This window comes from Protopterus annectens, chromosome 7.part1, assembly GCF_019279795.1.
Source record: "Protopterus annectens isolate FY-2018-M chromosome 7.part1, PAN1.0, whole genome shotgun sequence".
Taxonomy (NCBI): Eukaryota; Metazoa; Chordata; order Ceratodontiformes; family Protopteridae; genus Protopterus; species Protopterus annectens.
The window spans coordinates 529,167,270-529,184,512 of NC_056740.1; the positions used below are offsets into that span (position 1 = coordinate 529,167,270).

At 40.5% G+C, this 17,243-nt stretch overlaps 1 long non-coding RNA gene across 1 annotated transcript in view; it reads left to right on the forward strand.

Annotated features, from left to right (window-relative positions):
• The window catches only part of LOC122807853, a 541,908-nt gene that overhangs the window by 369,508 nt on the left and 155,157 nt on the right, over window positions 1-17,243 (forward strand). The gene's annotated exons all lie outside the window — the stretch shown is intronic.

Genomic DNA, 17,243 nt, shown 5'->3' on the forward strand with positions numbered 1-17,243 from the left:
CTATTTTGGGGCTGTATTCCCCCATTATTGGCTTTGTCCAGGCTTTTTGTGCTAAGAGTTGAGATAGCTATGGTGAGAAGTGAGAACTGGATTTGTATTCCCCCATTACTGGCTTTGTCCAGGTTTTTTGTGCAGAGAGGTTGAGAGCTATGGTGAGAACTGAGAACTGAATTCACTAAATGATAGCCATTTATGTTTCAGTCTTCCTGTTTTTCATGAAACTAATGATAACCATTTAAGTTTCAGTCTTCCTGTTTTTCATGAAACTGCTGATTTGGCATAGTGATATGTTGCTCTGAATGTAGTGTACAGGGTCCTGCGTTTGAGACTTGCCAGTTAAATGCATGGTGGTAATACAACATTTTATTCTAGCAATTTTCCAAAATTATACAAGCAATGTTTAAAATGTGTCCCTGGTTTTTGGCCTTTTGTACCCCCCAAAAAAAAAAACTTAAATTGAAAATAAGTGCGAGAAGCTGTGCAAGATGCTATGGCTTACACTACTGTCATTCTATTTATAGTGTGGGTGTGCGGACACACTGGAAGTAGACTTTTATGATGGAAATGTTCTGAATCGGGCAGTTTTGTCATTAGTGGTTCATGCACTTTGTTTCATTGCCTACAGCTTACTAGAAAAATGTTCAAGCAATAAATGTAAAATGAGCTCTGTCTAACAAGTGTGCTGTATTATACAAGGAATATAATTTAATAAAGGCAGGAAGGTGTATCAAAGAAAACATGTATGTTTCTTGTTTTGTGTGCAAGGGGTCACTGATTTGAAAACAGCCTAAAGTTAATCTTTATCCACCACTGGCCAAATGTATTTTCTTTGAATGTGGTGTGGGTTTCAATGCTGTTTCAATGAATGCGAGTTTCAAGGGCAGAGGTGTTTTAATGCCAAGTCTATTTTCGTTGTGAGACAGCGTTTTGTTAGTGTTTGTGCATTGGGCTGTAAAACGTAAAAATAAAATCCAAATAATCATTGTATTAGTAAAGCACTATGCACACATTAGAGTTTATGGTAAATGGGTAAAATAGCCAGGTAATGGGACATTGGAATGGCTGCAGGGGGACTCTGGTGCAATATTTTGGTTGTCTGTTCTTCAGTTTGCATTTGAAAGTTGGTATCCCGCAATCCCATAGGAGTGGGTGTGGTTAGACAATTATGTATGCAAATGTTATGTTAATCAGCGTACAGATTTGTACCTATTTTTCATGGGCCTTGTCCAGATTTTTGATGTTTCCAGGTGGAGAGGCATGCTTGCAAGCCAGCAAAAAACTGTAACGTTTTTGTTATCAGACCATGTTTTTATGTACATTAGTTTCTGTAAAGAATCTTGGATAAAAAAGTAAAATAAATACAAATCAAATCACATTAAAATGAGAAGTTAAAATCGTATATATAAAAATCACTCCAAAAAATCTAGTACCTAAAAATAACTGAACATTCAATACATGCAAAGAGATGGTAAAAAATATTAAAACCAATTATAACGGGCAATAGGGGCATTCAATTAAAGAGTATATAAAGTGTATGTCATACATCATTTTCTTGAAGAGGCTTGAATAGGAGGAAAAAATGTGTATTAAGTATGAAGTTCACATAAATAGCTTGGTACTTAAAGTACAAACACGTATCCATAATAATAAAAGGATTTAGTACTCGGGGCATTATTTTGTCTGTTATGGGGTTTATTTGGCAAGTTTTGTGTATAATGCAAGTTTGGCTTTAGTTACATTAGGCCTGATTTAAATCAGGTATGTGTTTGGGGAAGTAGAACTTAGCCTCTTCATCTTTATATTGCCGTTTGAGTGCTTGGTGCTTTGTCTGACAGTACATTTTTTGGATTGGGGATTTTTTCTATTTGCGGGCTCCCACCGGAATGACATTTACTTTGGAACTGTATGGAACGTAGGAATAGCTGGCGAATAGTTGGGCTCAGTATTTCCGGATATTGTGGACTGCATAACTATGCCGATTCTTTCAGTACTCTTGTTTGGAATATAATATGGAGTAACCTATGTTTGGGACATATATCCTGGAATTTTATGTGTATCACCTCTTGTAAATGGAAGTTTGGCTGCTTGCATATATTTTGGTGTATTAGAATATAATTTCACCATTCATGCATATTTCATTCGGGGTTTGGCGTTTTATCATTAACTAATAGGTACTAGCATGGGAATACCATTTTGTGTGGGAGTATATTGGTCTCAAAATGTATTTGTTGTGCAAAAAAAAATAATTGGGATCAGTTTTTTGTTGACTGTGGGGGTTGAATAATGAATTAGATATCGTACTAACTGTCGTGGTCACAATGGATTTAATTTAGTGCTTAGAATGTATAATATGGTGGTAATGCCTGCCCTTTAATGTTATATGATTGTGTTTTTTGTTTTCCATACTGGTGAATTGCTTTAATTTTCCATGTTTGAATACAAGTTATGTGTAATTGAAAATCATTTGGATTTTCTCTAAACTGTTTTGTAATATGTTACACTTCTTGATGCTACAACTATCTAGAATGTGTCTGAAAGTATATGTTCAACACTGAGGGAATATTTGGATGTTACAGGCAGCCATTTTTTTTCTGTCCTATTGTTTGGGTCGTAATGGGTCCCTGTGTTATGATACTAACAACCTGGTCTCTTATAGGCTATTTTGTTTTATAACTAGGACTGTTCTTATATTGAACCATACTCAGAATAGGCATATCTATTGCCCCTAAAATTTGTGTTACAAGGAAGGGGGTGCCTTTTATGACCCTAGCTGAAACAAATAGCCCTGCCTGGTGAATTGCTTTAATTTTCTACGTTTGCAAATAAGACATGTAACCGAAAATCATTTGTTTTTTCTCTAAACTGTTTTTTAATATGTCACACTTTTTGATGTTACAACTATCTAAAATGTGTCTGAACGCATATTGCCATTTATAAGTATATATTCGGCAGTGAGGGAATGTTTGGATGTTACAGGCAGCTATTTTTCTGTCCTATTGTTTGGATGTATGTTGCTTGGAAGGGGAATAACATTGGGTCGTAGAGGATCCCTGTGTTATGATATTAACAACCTGGTCTCTAACTATAAGCTATTTTGTTTCATAACCAGACTAATCTTATATTGAAGCATACTCAGAATAAGCACATTTATTGTCCCTAAAAATTTGTGTTACAGGGAAGGGGTGCCTTCTATGGCCCTGGTTGAAATAAATAGTCCTGTCTATAATAGTTTATACTTCTTTTTTGATCTCTGTTGATATAGGAACACTTGTCAACAAGTGTATTTTTTAGGGGATGATTGTCTCCACATAGATAGGGACTTGTTAATGGTTCCATATACTGTAAAAATGTTTTGGTATATATTATAATATCTTTTGTATGCTTTTCTTGGTCTTTCCCATGTGCTATATAGAGACAGTTGGATTTTTTTTTGTCTTGTCCCTGTTGAACTTTCTTATTCTATTAGGGATATTTATATGGTGAGGGATATTTCCCTCACATATTGATTATTATCTGTTTACAAGCAATATAGCATCCTTGGTGCTTATTTTAGAGCAGATGACTAGTCCTCTGGTATAATATTGGTAGATAGGTGCTCAGTATTTTTGTATTATTTAGGTTTTGGGCTGAATAACCAACAGATTGTGAGCTTATGGTCATGGATCTTGAGGCAATTTTGAAGGGTCTTTGCGCCAATAAAAATTATATATATATATATATATATATATATATATATATATATATATATATATATATATATATATATATATATACACATACATACATACATACATACCTGTTTTTGGCATTTCTAATGAAAATGACAATAATGTTGATGAACAGAACATAGATCCAGTTGACAGCTGCACTCTGGCCTTTAACAAACTAGGAAAGAGTATGAAAACGTTACAGACAAATATTTGGCATCTTAAGCTTTTTAAAGCTTACTAAAGCAAAGATATTACACCTAGAGGCCTTAGGGTCAAAATACTACCCCTGGTGGGTAAGATGGATAAATTGTTGTTGCAGGAGTGGAGTCGTGCCCAACAAAATGCATCCATGACATTTGTTCGTATTTTAAGTTCCTATTATGAACGTATGATAGATGTGAATATTGAAGAAATGAAGAAATTGTGTGGGGAATTGAAAGTGTATGAAGGTCAGCCTCAATACTCCATCTGTCTCAATAAACTCACAAGGGAACTATTTACTTTTGAAAAGCAAATCAAAGATAAGAAAATACGAAAGTTCAACAGGGATTTCACAGATTACCAAAGGGGGTAAACCATTTGATGCTCAAAAAATTGTCAGGTTTTCTGATACTAATAGGCCTATAGGCGGGACCAATAGAAAAGACCTAGGTCTATACTTGGAAAAACAGGTAATAGATATAGCAGTACTTTTGCTGATGAGTCAACAGCTACGGACACAGAGTGTGTTAATGTATGGGACTCACCTGACCCAAAGAAACAGCGAAGCTCAGACCACCCTTTAGACATGGCAGGAGGAGGGTTGGGAGAAAACATAAAATTAGACACCGTGGAGGTTTGCTTCAGACCCTAATGTCCCAGTAGGGATGCTAATTACAATATTCTTAACATTTCTAATGTTGAATAACCGCTGAGCAGAAACAACTACTCAATAAAGGCTTAAACTATGTTGTGGGCTTTTTTGTTGATTAAACTAGTTTGGTTACTGATTTACATGATTTTTGTCGTAGACTAAATTTAAGATTGTTTTTTGGCTCTAGGGATGCCTCTCAAAGATCGATTGGATTGGGTCAGTACACTCCACTTGGTCATAACCTTACTGTTGGGGAACGACAAGCCTTACAGGAATTGAAGGATAATAAAAATATTGTAATATTACCAGCTGATAAGGGAGGGGCGGTAGTCATCATGAATATGGATTATTATGTGGGGGAGGGAAATGGACAGTTGTCCAACCCTCAGCATTATATGTGTATGCCCATTGACCCTACACACAACTTCAAAAGGGAAATTGATTCTTTCCTAAATAAGGCTGTCGATGAAGGTATCATTTCGGATTCTTTGAGATTACACTTGACTGTTTCAGATCCACAAAAACAGATATTATACTTATTACCAAAAATACACAAATCCTTGAACAAACCCCCGGGTAGACCTATAGTTTCCGGTAGAGGTTCTTTGACTGAGCTTCTTTCTGTATTTCTGACCCAGTACCTGAAGCCCTTACCCAGTTTGATTCATGCTAGAATACAGGATACGACACAATTTCTTAAGATATTATCAGATACCCAATTGGAGCCAGATTGGCTTCTATGTACCCTTGACATAAAGGCTTTATACACTAACATTCCCCACTGGGCTGGGCTCCAGGCCTTACATTACTGGTTGGATCGAGCCAATTTGTGTCCAGCAGGTTTCAATACTTTAATGATATGTATGGCAGAGCATGTACTTAACAAAAATGTGCTTTACTTTCAGGGGGAATGTTTCTGGCAAACTCAGGGTAAGGCATTGGGTGCATCTTTTGCACCCATTTATGCAGACGTGTTCATGGCATATGCCCAAGGGCATTTACAAGCCTAGCTCATAGTTTTGTGGCTTACGCCCCCTTTAGTATATGGGGAATCTTGAGGAATAGCTGATATATGACCCTACACACAATATTTATATGAGTGAACTGGATATTTGGAGGAGATACTTGGATGATTACTGGTTGGTGTGGCAAGCTGACTGGCAATACATACTGGAATTCGTTGAATATTTGAACAATAATAAATGGGGAATAGAGTTTACACTAAATTCAGATTACCATCAAATCAATTTTCTGGATGTTACAGTTACCAGAAATCCTGATAATATACTAAGAACTCAGGTGTATCGCTAGTATCCCCAGTATAATAACTTGCTTTTTGCCACCAGCATGCATCCAAGTCATACCATCAGTAACATCCCCAAGTCCCAGTTCTTACATATAAAAAGAATCTGTTCTACTATGGATTATTATACCACATCACAACAGGATCTTATTAACAGATTTAGAGTTAGGGGTTACAAACAACAGGATATCATAGCTGCCAGTGATTGGGCCTCAGATTTGAACAGGATACAATTATTAGAATATAAATAAAAAGCACAGAGGGTGGAATCTTATAGTATTAGGTTTGTAACCACCTATGGTCATAATATCAGTCTGATTCGGAGGGTAATTTCTAAACATTGGAATATATTTTTGGCTAATGATGAGTTAGACCATGTCCTTGGTCCCAATTATCAGTTTTCATACAGAAGGGGAAAACATTGTGGTCATATTTTTCTCATTTCAAAAGTACCAGTACGGTACATAATCAGATCACTGTTACTGGGACAGATTGTTGGGCACCTTTCCCTGTGGCCATTGTTCCTCGTGTCAGCACATATTCAAGTCCAAACAATTCACATGTAAAAATACCAATCAGCTTTTTGATACCAGAATTTTTGGGAACTGTGGAACCAACTGGGTAATATACCTAGCGACATGCACCTGTTCGGCTTTCTGTATAGGGCAGACATCGCGTCCCCTGCATCTCCGTATGTCTGAGCATCGGAGTGATATACGTAATTAAAGGTTGACGAATGCACTATTTAGACATTGTATGGTTCATGGTACTGCCCAGTTTTACTTTATGATTATAGATAGAATACATGGCAATAGAAGTAATAAACAGGGCTGGCATTCTATTTTGAATAGAAAGGAGAAGTATTGGATTATAAAACTGGGGGTCTCTTTTCGTCAGGGCTCAATGATCATTTATGAAATTTATAATATTTATAAAAATTGTGACTTATAGTCTATAACATGTTGATATTTATTCTTTAGGAACGTTAATAATTGCCATAGGAAAAGATATAATATGTGAAGATGACTTTTCATTGGAGGGTTGTACTATTTAAATGGTATGATTGTATGGGTTTTTGTGTTACATATCCCATTGAGGAAGGCAGGTTTGCCGAATCCGGTCTGGGACTAATTAATAATTTCATTATTTTTGGTTGTTGTGTTGTTTACCTCTTGGTGCTGGCCGCTTGTGTACTGAAATTCGGTTTGGCATGCAGACATCTTTACTGCAAAAGTGATTTTTATGTATACCATTTCAACTTCTCATTTTAATGTGATTTCATTTTTATTTATTTTTTTATCTAAGATTCTTTACAGAAACTAATATGTATAAAAACATAGTCTGTTCGATACAAAAACTTTACAGTTTTTTAGCTGGCTTACAAGATCACACACTGTCAGGATGAAGTGCACTTACATAATGCATTGTGATGTTACTTTGCCTCAGAATGGTTGGAGACACTCCCTCTTGAAATATCAAAGGAATTGTTGTCATTGCTCATGGATGTGTGGATAAAAGTTTTGTATCTTAACTGTTTTTATATTCTGATGAAGTTCCTATAAGGGACGGAAGCACATATATTTTTTTGTTTTGATTTTAAGTGGTTTTACCAAATAAAATAGTTGCTGCTCGCCTTGGATTTGTTTTGGTTTTGGAGCCTCTTGGATTTTATGTTTCACAGCTGCTCATACTTGAGCAGTGTTGTAATAACATAGCTAAACTTGCAGTAATCCGTAACAGTAGAACACACCATTGCTTAGCCCTTAAGAGAATTAAACTGGTTAGAACTACTGTCTCACCAAGCTGCTTTTCTCAGTTACTTGCAATAGACAAATGTCCTCATTAAACTAAAAAATCTTCCAGTCCTTAACACCTTAAGACAACACTACTCCCCCAATAGAATTGTATGCTTTAGAGAAAAATCACCAATCTCTTTAACCAAATTATTTAATAGTGTAGGCGACTCTTAGTATTCAAATAGTGTAGCTAAATTGTGGAACCACATCCCACTCCCACTGAAATGCGTTTAGAATGCAGACGTATTTGAAACACGACTAAAACTTCATCTGTCAAATCAATGGATCTGCTACTGTATATGTACAGGATAAATACCACTGCTGTCTTCAGCTTGCCATATTGTCAACCATTTCTCTTCATTCAGAATCCTGTGACCCACAGCCAGTCTTCACCATTAACTGTATAGTTTATTAGCATGTCCTAGTCATATGTATAGTTTTGTGACACTGCTCAACACCCACCTCTATGCTTGTATATAAACTTAATATAGTCTCATATATGTATTTATTTATGAGCCTGTTTTATACCCCACTGTTTCACTACACTATTACCATTTTCTGCCGTACCTAGTTCCTTTCTTCACCTCCATTTCTTTGAATTTCTAAGCACTAATCACATGATCAGTTATCTGTTTGACAAGCCCACTAATATACATCTTCAAATACTCAATTTTCAACTTCTACTAATGCATAACTATCTTTCATACTGTAATAGTTGCTTTTATTTCATATGAAAGTTATCTAATTAGCAAATGTGCATGAATGTTAATGTATATTAGTTAATGTCTGTTCATGTCAAGTGTCTGTTTAAAAATATTTGTAATATGTTGGAGCTTTTCTCCCTGGGCCTCTGTTGAAAAGGGGATTTTAACTAAACCTGGCTCGAAAAGAAAACAGTAAGCAAAAGCAAAATAAAATAAGTAACTCTCTCAACTGCAGCATCAGTCCCTTAACCCCTTTGTTGTTTGTGAACTTTCTTTGACAGATACTTAAAAGTGCAAATTTTCAGCCCCAGTCACCAAATGAGTGTCCCCCAATTGTCCATTCTCTCATCCATCCTAATGTATCAACAGCCTCCTGCTGGCATGCACCCTCTCCCAATACTCATATGCAAATAACCTGGTCATCTATAGATCTGGTCCACTCTTCCTCCCCCATTAAAAGCCAATAAGAAAAAGCCTTTACTTTCATTAGTTGGCTTAGAGCACACAACCTGATTCTAAATACTAACAAAAATATAGATATGCTTTTTGGTCCTGCACATAAGCCTTTTGCGGATTAGTTTGAAGAGTTACTAGATTCCAGCAACAGAATGTTGTCTGCATACATTGTAACATTGTGCTGAGGAAGGTCTAGGGTAATGTCATTTATGAACAATGGGAATAGTAAAGGGCCCTAATACTAATTATTATTAAGGGGCACCAGTATATATTAAGTGTGGTCTAGCCAGAGAAGGTGGTATTAGAGAAATTTTAGAAGGTTCTGTTTTCAAGATAATTTTGAAATCATATTATTGTATTCTGTCCATTTTTGTTTAAATACTTTTATTAAATTATCATTTAAGACAAAGGCACACATACATTAATAGAAAGGAAAACAAACCATATTAACATTTTTCAGTTTACATGATACATTACATATGTTTTCTTCCTTTATAACAACTGTTGCTCAGTCCAACATTACCTAAATTGTTCAATTCCTGCCTTAAATTGTTCAATTCCTGCCTTCCTTTAAACCTCACTCCACCTGAACATTATTCTGCATTTATTCTTCCCACATATTCCATTTATTTCTATGTAATTTGTCTCCTTCTCTTTTCTAAAGATCCCTCTTTCAGTGTTTTTTTTTTTTTATCTTTTTTTAATATAATTTTTTTTTTTATTATTGTAGTGTGTCTTTTTGTGGTACTTCAAAATGTCCAGGGAAGTTAAAACCTCAGGGTTTAAAAAGTGTGACTCATGCTGTCAGAAGATGTCTCTGACAGATGGGCACACTAGTTGTGTGTACTGCTTGGGGGCTCTGCACCTGCAGGACTCTTGCTCTATTTGTCATGCCTTTAGTCCAAGGGTCCTGTAGGAGCGGAAAAACAAACTAATCCTCCGTGGATTGCAAAAATGCTTTCGAGTCCGTCTCAACAGGCCTCGGCTCCATCCGCTTCGATTTTGATTCCTCCTCCAACTATGCTTAGTTCGGAGCCGGAGTCCATGGACGTTCTGATAGTGGTTCCTTTGACTCCGATCTCTTCGGCTCTGATGTTGGCTCTGATTACCTAGGTTCTTCCTTCCATCGAGTTATCTGGGCGCTGAAGCTCTCTCATCGGCTCCGAGGGGCGAAGTGGCATCGGACCCTTGTCCGACCCCGCTCTCCCTCTTGGAGCTTCGGCTCAGCTGAGTTCGGCTCCCACATCTGCCTCGGAGCCAGAGCCCTCATTGTGTCGAGACTGTGACGCTTTCGAGGTCATGTGGAGAGTGCTGTCCTCACAGATGGCCTCACTATCGGTCCCATTGGCACCATCCCCCTCATTGCCTTTGCCAGTCTCTGCTCCTCCTCCAGCCCCAAAGTGTAGGGAACCTATGCCCCAGGGCACCCCATTGGGTGAACCCTCTTCTTCTGAAACCTCCCCAGAACATTCTGAGCAGGCTTTCCGGAAGAAAAAGTGCAAGAGGAAGCACCAAGACTCCCCTGAGTCTGTCACCTCAGATACAGACCTGGATGAATCGGAGGGGTCGCCAAGGTCCCCCTCTGAAGATGTTTCCTTTTCGAACATCCTCGAGATTCTTAAGCAGAGACATAGTTGGACTTCCCTAGCCGCCTCTGAGGACGAGTCTGTATACCTGGACGCATTTGGTCCCCGACCTTCCACCTCCTGGGTGTCTCCGCCTTTTCATCCACTCATGTCCATAGTGTCTTGAAAGGCTTGGTCATCTCCAGATTCCATGGAACCTGTCCCGGGGAGACCTAATAAATTTATCACAGCTCCCCAAGACAAGCAATTCCTGACTAAAGGTGTCCCAGTTGATGCCATGGTGGTAGCAGCAGCCACAAAGAGAGAGTTAGCTGAAACCTCCTCATCTGTCCATCCACCGAAGAAAGACTCTTGTACGATGGACAGATATAGGAAGCAAATTTTTTCATCAGTGACCTTCTCCCTTAGGTCCCTGAACTATCTTTCCCATTTTACTAGGCTTCAGAGGGATCTCCTAAAATAGCTTGGAGATACCCTACAAGATCCCACAGCTGAGGGAGCTTCAGCCAAGGTAGCTACCCAGCTGGTGACTTTAAATTCAGTAGTCAACTCCTCCATGAGGCTTATTTCATACACAGCTGATGGAGTGAGCAGAGCTGCAGGAACAGGAGTGGCTCTTAGGAGACATTCTTGGCTGCAGCTGTGTCAGTTTGCGGAACCTTTCAGAGCGTCCTTCACCAATACCCCCTTTAATGGTTCCTCTCTGTTTGGGCCTCAGGTGAAAGACATGCTTACCAGGTGCTAGCAGGAAGGCAAGATGCTCTCTGATGTGAGAGTCCATTTTTCCACTCCTACCAGACCATACCCAAAGGGTCAGAAGGGTGGAAAGATGTGGTTTTGAAAATCCCAGGGACCCTTGCCTGATGCACGTGGTGATTTTTCCCCCAGGGGCAGAGGGGGAAACAATAACAATGGCAGACGCCACCCTCGTGGCAGAGTGGGTCCGCAAAATCAGGGTGACAGAGATACGTTCTCTTCCAAACCCTATCAACATCCCTGAAGGGATGCGCGACTGCTCAACTCTGGAGGCAATCGGGGGAAGGCTTTCATTGTACCCAATCTCCTGGCAAAATATTACAAAAGAAAAATGGGGTACTATTCATTATATCCGGAGGTTACAAGATTCCCTTCCGTCAACCCCCTCTTGTTTCAAAAAAATCCATCCCAGATGTTCCACCCAGTCTAAGAAATCAGGCAGTCACAGAAGTTTCAAGACTGCTAGAAAAAAGAGCCATCCAGGAAGTCCCCGCAGACCAAGTAGGATCTGGAACTTACTCAATATTCTTTTTAGTGCCCAAAAAGACAGGGGACTGGAGACCAATTCTGGATCTCGGCAGATTAAACAAATATGTACAAAAAGAAAAGTTCCGGATGGTAACACTGCAGTCCATTCTCCCCTTTCTGGGTCAGGACAATTGGATGTGCTCCGTAGATCTTCAGGACGTGTACTATCATATAAAAATGGACAGACGGTCCAGGAGATTTCTATGCTTCTGGCTAGGGGTCAGTCATTACCAGTTCAGAGCTCTGCCCTTTGGTCTCACCACAGCCCCCAGGGTGTTCACCAAATGCATGGCAGTAGTTACGGCTCACCTGAGATGTCTCGGATTCCAGGTGTTTCCTTATCTGGATGACTGGCTCCTCACTGCTACCACCAGGCAACAACTTATAGAGGCACGAGATTAAACCATCACATCCTGTGCTCAACTAGGCATCACAATAAACTTTGAAAAATCTGCCTTGTTGCCCTGTCAATCTATTACATACATAGGAGCAGAGCTAGACACAAGAAAAATGATTGTAAAATTGCCTTAGGAAAGAGTTTCCATTATTCGACAACAGGTGTCACATCTCCTGAGGAGCAAAAGAATTCAAGTCAAATATGATGTTCTTCGTGTTTCAGTGTTGCAGTCATTACATTTGGGTAATCTGCTTGCAGGTTGCCCTCAATCAGCCTGATTAACAAAGTCTTGGGTCCTGCGTCAGTTGCTGTCCCTTCTTCCATGATGTGAGGTCGTCAGGGGAAGAAAACATGCAGCCGACGCCATTACATCAGTTTTTCTTGCCGTGCAGTGCCCGAAGCAGAAGCAGGCCGACTCCTGAAATTTTCAGAACCGAAGTCTTCAACTTAAAGCTAAGTACCCCGTTGGGGAAACTTTTTCTTGCTCCTTACTGATGTCAGTAAAAGTTAATAATTGCATTACTTGTGGAAAGCAAATACCTCATAAAGATTTTCATTCATACTGTATTCCTTGCCTAGGCCCTGACCACGATGTACCTTGCTGTCGGTTTTGTGCTTTATTTAATCAGTGCACTATCTGTTGTCTGTATATTTTTGCTTCTAAATATTTCGGTTCTCGGTTTAATTATCCAGAAATGTCATCGGTTAGCCATCCAACTACCCGGATTCCAGAAAAACGCAAAGATAAAGACAGAGACAGGCTGCCGAGGTCCAAAACTGCCGACGACGCTTCTCCTAAGCCAGTCGCCAGTTCGCCGGTACTCCGTGAGGTGCTTTCGCAGCCCATGATACCCGCTACTTCTGATTCGCAGGCCTCTACTGAGGCCCATTCAGAGTCCGGTATACCTCGAGATACTTCACCTATGGAACCTGTGGATGTCTCTACCTTGGATGGGTCCGGAGCCGCTGTGCAGGCACCGGCTTCTGAGGGTGTATTCAGGCCTACAGACTTGCATATTAAATTGACACCTCCTTCATCACTAAGGCCTAAATCTCGATCCATGTCTAAAAAACCAACGCCCAGGCCCCTATGACTAAAAAACAAATGATAAAAATGGCTGAAGATCTAATAACTCTAATCAGGGGTAGCCAGTCCCCCCCCCCCCAAGAGGCCGAGGGCTGAGCTTGGAATCTTTTGATCAGGATTATGTTTTTTCTGACTATTCTGATGACCTGGATTTGTCCTTACCTACTTATGAGGATTCTGATGCAGAGGATTCTGTTCTCTCTGCTTCCCCTCCTGAGGATTTTTCTTTTGGGGAAACTTTACATACTTTAAGGGAGCATTTCCACTGGGAAAGCCAGGAATTTTCTGATTCAAAAAAAAAAGGCTTAGGGATTTCCTTCTTCTGCCTCAGCATAGGCCTTTGGCTATACCTCATGTACTAGACATTGTTGATGATGTGTTCTTGGAATCCAGTTTGGCCCCTGATTCCCTGCCTCCTGCTCCTAGTAAACCTGACAGATACTACAGGGTTCCTGAGTTCCACAAGTTCCTTTTCAAAAATCCTGTTGCAGATCCAGAGACAATTTCTCAGGGGCCCAAGGGCATTAAGGCTTCTACTGCTAAAAATCCTACCCCTTCTGATAGAAACTCCAGGGCGCTGGATAGATGGGGTAAAAAGGTTTATACTTTTGCAATCTTGGCAATCAGAGCTTTAAACTGTCAATTTCATATGTTAAAATACTAGCAACATATTATTGGACTGCTTAAACAGAATATGATGTTGATTCCTGACTGTGTGAAAAATAAAGATTTACAGGACTTAAGGCATTCTCCTGAACAAGTTGGAAAACATGCTTTGCAATGTGGTTTTGATTCTTTAGAGGCCTCTTGCAGGGCTGCTGTTACTGGGTCTGTGCTTAGAAGGCATGCTTGGCCTAAGGAGCAATCTTTGCCTGATCATGTTAAAGCTAAATTGTTGGATGCTCCTTTAAATCAGGACCGCCTGTTTGGCAACAAGGCTGAAGAAGTTTTTAAAAAGATAGAAGATAAAGCTAAATCTGTGCAAACTGTTAAAGATATAGTACAAGTGCAACCTCCAAGATTTAGTGGGCACTGGCCTACTAAGAATTGGTCCTTTCCAGTCCCTTTCAGGTCCTCTCAAGCCAAGCCCAGACAAAGCAAAAACCACAGGATGTTCATCGTGCATTACAGCTGCAGTAATCATATATGGGTTTTCAGCCGTCAGGCGGTCCCTCGGTCGGCCGAAAGTTCAAGTCTTTGGTCCGGTTGTTGTGTTGCCACTCTTCTCTGACGGCCAGGAAGGCCAGAGTATATAAGATTGCCAGCGCCCCTTTCTCTTCAGTTTTTTTGTCGCATGCAGGTCTGGTTATAAGCAGTTCGAGTCTGTCGGCCGGGCTGGCTTGAAAATTATGGGATTTTTCTTGCCTCAGACCGATGTCAGAAAAAGTTAATAATTGTTTTTTTGTGAAGCAAAAATACCGTAATAGGATTTTTTCATTCTTTTGCATACCTTGTTTGGGCCCAGACCGACGCCTCGCTGTCGCTTTTTTCTACCTTCAATAAACGCACAATCAAGCATCGGGCGGAGCCCAGCACTTTTAAGCAGTTTTTGGTAAAAAATAAAAATCGTCCGACGCGACTCATCTAACTCCGACTAAGAAAAAAAAAGAAAAGCGGGACCGAAAGGACGACGGGGTCCACCACCCACCGACACCACCAGGCCTCCGGTGAGATGCCTTGCAGTGCCTGACGATGCCTTTGCAGTCCCTGGCGGGTCTTCCACTCCCTCGGACGGGGTCTGACCCTTCCCCAGACTAGTTCTTCGCAACCTTCATTTCTCCAGCCTGCCAATACGGATGTATGCACATCCACCCGATCTACATCCACCTGCCTCGTATTTAGTTTTTTGCATCTTTCCTTCACTAAACTTCTCAGCTTCCATCAACCATACTAAACAGCCAGGCACCAGGCCCATCACTGGCCCACACAAGGCAGACCTGCTCCTTATGGCTGGGGACCTTACTTACTTTATCTGCTGAGGACTTTATCACTCTTATCAGAGGCTCCAGAGCCTCCTAGGACCCAGACCAGAGGAGGAGGATTCTCCTCATTTAAGAACACTCTTATTCCCCTCGAGATTGGATGGATGCAGAGCAGTCTATTCTTGTATCCCCCCCCTGAGATTTTTTTCTTTGGGAAACCTTACACTCTTGAGAGAGCACTTCCACTGGGAAGGCCAAGACTTCAGAGACAAGAAAAAAAGCTGAATTTCTCTCTCTTTTACCCTCTATATAGACCTTGGGCTATTCTCCTGTTTTGGAGGTATTTGATGATCGGAAGCAAGTGGGTAAGCACACTTTACAATGTGGTTATGATGCCCTAGGAGGCTCCAGCAGATCGGCCGCGCCGATCAATCATTTTCAGACATGCATGGCTTAGAACAAAAATCAAAAAGACCATGTGAAAAAAAAAAGCAAAAATTCTTGGATACATAGGATGTTCTTCAGATTTCTTGCAGGTCAAACCACTATCAATTCTCTGCATTGCCCTTTGGCTTTTCAAGGAATACAAATTTACCATATCTGGACGACTGCCTGATCCCAAGGAATAAGAACAGACAACACCACAGTAATGTGGTACATAAACAAACAAATCCACTCCTGAGGGAGCCTAACGCGCTCCTCCGTGGCCCCTGCCTCTAACTAATGCTATGCTAATGCTGACGAGAACAATTTCAAACACCCAGCACAAAACTCTGAAAACTCTCAAAATTGGAAAAACCTTAGCTTTCTCCTGGCTATCACTTCAGCTCGAGATCATCTGAGTTACAGGCATGGCGGTGCCAGTTCCGTAAGTACCTACCACCCTATGCATAGCTTTGGGGGATTACCCATATTATGATTACGCAGCTGTAATGCCTGATGAACATAAGTACAGTTTGTACCTGAATACCTCTTCATACCTGCTGACTGGGTTATCCTGTTTATGTTTTTTGCTTTTTTTGTGGATTAGATTTATTTATGTATTGCCTTCCTTTTGGGGGCACCTGACATCTGGGCAAGAGAGACTGAAGAGAGAGCTGCGTGCTGTGCTTATATACTCTGGCTCCTTCCTTCCTGGCGAACAGTACAACAACAACAACCGACCAAGACAAGACTTTGGGCCGACCGACAGGGGACGACGGGAAAACATGACGGATTAAACCCACTGCTGATTACTGCGGCCTCTAACATCCCCTAACATCTACACAAAACTGTACTTTTCAGTCCCAGGGGACTCTCAGAACTAAGCAGTGGGGGGCCTCCACTTCCAAATCTGGAAATGACAAGACACCCCCCCATGGTAAACAGTCTCAATTACTTCCTTTTAAAATTCCCAAGCACTTATCTTTTGACCGCCCCTTTGGGGGGAAAGATTGCTCTTCATGCAAAGAACTGGGCACTCATAACCCAGGACAAATGGGTTTTAAATATAGTGTCCCAGGGATACAGATTTCATTTCCACACGTTGCCAACACCAAATGGGTGGCCAGACCTGCCCCCAAATCAGTAGGCAGAGGCTCAAAAACAAGTACTTTCCCACTTAAGCATGGGGGCTATTCAACTGGTACCAGAAGAGGAAAAGGGACAAGGTTTCTACTCCATACTTTTTCTGGTACCCAGAAAAGACAAATCATGGCGTCCAATCCTGGACCTGTCTACTCTAAACACCTTCCTGGAGATTCCAGAATTCATGATGCTGACTCTTTACCAATTACTTCCTATGCTAGGCAAAGATGCCTGGTTGGCAACACTAGATTTAAAGGAAGCATACCTGCACATCCCAGTCAGGGAATCTTGCAGAAGATACCGAAGCTTCAAAGCAGGCTACACGCATTATCAGCTCTCTGCACTGCCCTTTGGCTTGTCTACTGCGCCCAGGGTATTCACAAAGTGCCTGGCTCCAGTTACTGCATTTTGCAGGCAAAGAAGTATTCAAATATACCCATACCTGGACGACTGTCTAATTCAGGCAGAAAGCCAGTGCATACTTTTGAATCATTTGGCGTTTGTAAAAAGGGTTCTAACTTGTCTGGGGTACACCATAAATGGAAAGAAATCACAACTGGTACCCTGTCAACAAATTAT